The sequence below is a fragment of the Magnolia sinica genome, chromosome 4 (genome assembly GCF_029962835.1).
Source record: "Magnolia sinica isolate HGM2019 chromosome 4, MsV1, whole genome shotgun sequence".
NCBI classification, from domain to species: Eukaryota; Viridiplantae; Streptophyta; class Magnoliopsida; order Magnoliales; family Magnoliaceae; genus Magnolia; species Magnolia sinica.
In genome coordinates, this window is record NC_080576.1 from 2,225,422 (window position 1) to 2,231,035 (window position 5,614).

Genomic DNA, 5,614 nt, shown 5'->3' on the forward strand with positions numbered 1-5,614 from the left:
GATTCTCGAGATGCGTGGTCTTTACGGTGGACCTAACGTTTTCATGTTGTCCTGCATCGTGGCATGTTTTCGGGACGGATGGTACGGTTGGCACCATTGGATGCAGATGATCGGTTCTCTAGAGAATGGGGTGGATTACCTGCCTCAGGAAGCACGGAATTTTCATGCCTCAGTGACTGTGTACAACACATGTGACATATGCATATGATAATCCGAACCATGCATCTTGATGGATCAGCAAATAGTGGTCCCATCATCATTTTCTTATTGTACCATCTTAACTATCTAATCAAAATACCGCTGATTTTTACCTTCTAGCGTTCCTTTGTATGCCACCCAGAAAAGGGTTATAATCCTCTATTCGTTGTAATTTTTTTTACCACGGCTCATTCACCACTATAAATAGTAAACTAACGGTTTAGATCTCATCTAGGTGTGCCTCGAGTTAAAAACGACACGAAGGCGTGGAAAAGTGACCTGCCCCCAGATGCAAGGATCCAAGTAAAAAGATGAAACAGGCGAGATACTGACAAGTGATCCAGACACCAGCGGTTGTTTAGCGGGTTTCACGAAGAAAATCAAATGAATAGCTTTGATACTCTGGCATCGTGTGATAGATCATGCACGAGAACGGCAGCGGTCCTTTTGTTTTCTCCCTTGCTGGAAGCAGTAGAGACTGGAGGGGATTTTGTACAAATCCTATTCACAAGCTGGGTGATCCATACTTTTGATGTGATGGGCCCGCCTTAGATGACCCCCTTTTATCCGGACGCGGATTGCAAACTACCCCCGTCCGTCTCCAGCTGGGAACGGGCAGGAGCTTTGAGTGGCCACCGTGATGTATAGTTCTTATCCGCACCGTCCATCATTTTTTTCGTATCATTTTAGGGGCCATAGTAAAAAATGAGGCAGATCCAAGCTCAAAATGGACCACGCCATAGGAAGAAGCGGTTATAATGATTCTCACCGTTGAAATTTTTCTAGGGTCCACCGTGATGTTTATTCGCCGTCGAACCTATTCATAAAGTTAGATAGAACTGGATAAAGAGAAAAAACAAATATCAGCTCCATCCAAAACTTACGTGGCCCCAAGAATTTTTCAACGGTAAGATTTTTAATACCCATTGTGTAGTCCACTTGAGCCTTGGATTTATCTAATTTTTGGGCTCATACTCTAAATTGATACGAAAAAATGAATGGACGGTGTGGATAGGACACATATATCACGGTGACATCTCAAATCTCCTTCCCGTTCCCAGCTGGGGACGGGTGGGGGTAGGACGCAGACCGCGTCCCTTTCATGGGTTTGTCCGTAGGCTTGATGACTGAAGAGCATTATATGAGAAAGTGGCGGAAGATTGATTGGAGAGGATGTTCCAACCTGGGAAGCCGATTGCCTTTTTTTTTTTGTATTTTTTAAATTTTATACACACGCGCGCGCACACCCCACACACTCACGCTAGTGGAATTTCACCACATATGATTGCTCGAACCCTTGACCGGAAAGCCGATTGCCTGTTGCACCGGCTGTAGCACCACTTGGCCCAAGCTATGTGGGGCCCAGGTGATGTATGTGTTTTATCCACCTTGTCTACCCTTTTGTCAGCTTATTTTAGGAAACGATGAAGATCTAAAACTACACAAATGGACCACACCATATAAAACAGTAGAGATTGAATGCCCACCGTTGAAAACTTCTTAAGAGTCCGTGGCTCCGTTTATTTGCCATCCAACCTTCCTAAGGTAACATAGACATGAATAAAGGGAAAACAAAAATACACACTTATTTCGGTGGATAACTTGAGCTCTGGATATTCATCATCCGGCAAAATAGATGAACCGCGTGATAAAACACATACATCACAGTGGCCCCAAAGAGGTTGGGCCAACGGCCAATCCGCTTCCTCTAACCTGAGGAATTTTGGGATCCAATGCATCTGCGGTTGGATGCGGATTTCCGGCCAAAGAAGTTCCTGCGAAATGATTATGGGTGGGGCCCATTACGCTGTTTGTGAGAAAACCAACCCATCCAGCCGTATTTCAATCACGTTTTAGGATATGCGACTAAAAATTAAGAGGATCAAAACTCAACTGGGTCGTACAAGATGAAACAGTAGGAAAAGGAATTCCTATGGTTGAAACTTCTTAGGCCCTGCCTTGATGTTTATCTGCCATACAAACCGTTTGTAAGGTCATTTTTAGTGAGATGAAGCGAAAAAACCAAAAACTTAGACCGACACAAAAGTTTTGAAGCCATATAAATATTTCAACGGTGGTCACGAAATCCCCAATATTTCCTCTTGTGTGGACCATTTTAGTTTTGGATCCATTTATTTATGGTAAAATATCCTAAAATGTGATTGAAAAATGGATGGACGGGTTGGATTTCTCACAAACAGCGTAGTGGGCCCACCTGGAATCCTTGCGCAGGAACTGCCTGCGAAAAAATCCGCGTCTTCTGCGGTTGGTCTTTTCAATGTCTGGATGCCGGAGACTCCGTGGGCCCATGTGCAGCCCACCGCATGTGACGAAACGCTAGATACAAGCCATACGTGGGGTCCATCATATGATGTGGGCTCCAGATGACCAAAACTTAGTCAGTCCACGTGTCAGACGGACTACATCTCAAGAAACAAATAGATGGCTACATTGGGACCCACAGCATCCATCGACCGGCCCCATTTTTCTACATGGCGTCCAGAAATTGAGACCCACATGATGGAAGGCTAGGATCTTACACCTGGGTACCTATATATGTCAGAACATATTTTGGCGTGTAGCTAGACCATGTGCTTAGAAAGCCACGGGGGAGTGATCACGTGCTTCCAAATGCATGGTTATTATCATATATGTTCGAGCTGTGTGGGGGCCCACCTGTGATGTGTACGTAGATTCCAAACGGCACATGTGGTGATCCTCCTATCCAATGCACATTCCAAGAATCATTCTCGTCCTGAACTTATAAGCTGGGTATACCACGCCAAGAAAAGTACAATTACGCTTAAAACCCATCCATGTGTTTCCGTTCATCTTGGTGGGCCACACTGTTACGGGGTTGGATGGCATAAGGGAAAGGGCATCTAAAATTAGATGTCACTCAAACATCACGGTGGGTCCCACACAGCTCTAATGTATCATAATTACTTCATGTTTTTACTATAAGAGGGTTGGGTCCTTTTATCATGGCTTGTGTTAGAATTACAAAAAGTTTGATCATCAGTTCGAGTGCCCATTGTAACATCTGTGAGTGTGTGTTAAAAAATAAATAAAAATAAAAAAACGTAACAAAACAAAAGAAGATTTCATGGTGCAACACACCACCTGCCTACATGGTGTGTTGACATCACCAAGTTCTATGGGCCCACCATGATGTACGTGTTATATCTACACCATCAATTTATTTCTTCATATCATTTTTGGATATGGACATATGCAAAACTAAGTAGACCACACTACAAAAGGAGTGGAGACAATGATTTCCACTGCTGAAACCTTCCTAGGGCCCACTGTTGTGTTTATTTGCCATCCAACTTATAAGATCGTAGGGCCCACTGTTGTGTTTATTTGCCATCCAACTTATAAGATCACGCGGACCTGGATGAAATTAAGAAAAAATAACAGATTGATCCAAAACTTATGCAACCCTGAGAAATTTTGAATGGCAGGCATCCAATTCCCACTGCATTCTATGGTGTGGTCCACTTGAGTTTTGGATCTGTCTTATTTTTCAGCTCAAGGCCTAAAACAATCTCGTCAAATGGATGGACAGGTTCGATATAAGACATACATCATGGCGGGGTCCACAAAATTTAGTGACACACCATGCAATAACTCTAGAGGTAGGGGACTATCCCTACATTCCCGAGTGACCCATGACAGGAGCTTGCACCCTTTTTACTCTTAGATTTTTTTAACCTAGGAAGACTGATGAATAGTAGGAATTAAAAAAGGTTGAAATTTGCCTTTTTCTGGTAGTAGATCACCTTTGTCACAGTCGAATGATGGGAATGAGAATCAATGAAATCATTGTTTTTTGCTTGGCTTTGGTTAGCTTATAGAGTAGGAAAAGATAATTGTGACAAATATGGCTGACATTTTGAAAACCTCGTGACAATATAATGTTATGATATGACCGTGGCATTTTCAAAATCTTATCATGATAAATCTAAATGATTTACAATATTAACTTATAAATTAGAAAATAGTAAGACACTTTAAGTAAATTGGTGAGCACTGATTTGTCATGATGGGAAAGATAGTAGCTTTAACCTTTTATATTTTGACAAACTAGCCGTTGCTAATGAAAGTTTTGATTTAAAAGTGTAAATTATTGTTTAGGAGGCATTTGGACTGTAAGTTGTTTAAGATAAGCTACTTATTCCACGAATAAAATATTTTAGTTTCTACTTATTAAGAAGATAAGTATGTTTGGTAAACAACATAATTATTAGCTTCTCTTCTCTTTCATCTCCTGAGGTATCTCTCTTCAGCAACTTATGAAAAGCAAAAAAACCTTTTAAAAAATTAATTGAAGTGATTATGTAATTTTAAGTAAAAAGGTTACTTATAATTAATCAAAAACCAAACTAACTTATTTAAAATAAGTCACTTATCTACTATTGTAAGTAGAAAAAGTGACTTATTTGGTGGTATCCAAACAAGCCCTTAGTAAATGACATTTATAGCTAAATTAGATGAAATAATTTTCAGCGAAAGGCCTTCCTATGTGATTTTAACATTTCAACTGGGGTTATCAATGGGTTGAGTTTTCAGGCCTAGCTTGCCTTTGGCCAAACTTAGGCTAGAGTATCTCCCCATGAGGTGGCTTCAGGCTTAAAATGCAAGTCCATTTTACAATTAAGTTGAGTTTAGACCATATACAACAATTTGCTTGGCCTAATCCCGCCCAACTTCGCCCATTAGAGTTTGCAAAGGCAATTTTGTAACATACAAGAAAAAACACATACCTCTTGTTGTATTTTTCTTGTTTCAATATGAATAATCATTTTAAATTGTTTGAAAAAAAAATCTCCAAAATTATTTCAAAAAAGCAGCACTATTTTTTATCGTATAGTGATGTGGGTTTAGTCTCACATCAGATAAGCAATAAAAAAGTTTTAAGGTTATGAGAAGAGAACATTGGACAAGGCTTAAGCTCCTTTTAAGGGAACATGTGAATTTGTTTCGGGAGAAGGGGCTATGCCATATAAGAGTGCACATCGAACCGGTGGAACTGTGGAACTGGACGAGAACCGACCAAACGGTCTGGTTGGTCTAGTTCTAGAGTGCACCGGTTTCGATTCCGGTTCCAAAAATTAAAGAATCGTTTAGTTCGGTTCGGTTCCGGTTTAAGGGTATGTAGAACCGAATCGTGATCCAAACCGTGAATCTGAGCCGTGGATCCGATCCAAGGAACCGAACCTGGAACTGTAAGTTTACAATATATTTTAGTTGTATATTTAACTCATAATTTATGGTTTACAATGCACTCTTTGATTGTTTTCGTAAATGTATTTTTTCACACTATATACAATATCTAAATAATTCATCAAATGGATCACAACACGAATGGACATGAGCTAAATTATAAAATAGAACATGCAATTGGGTTGGA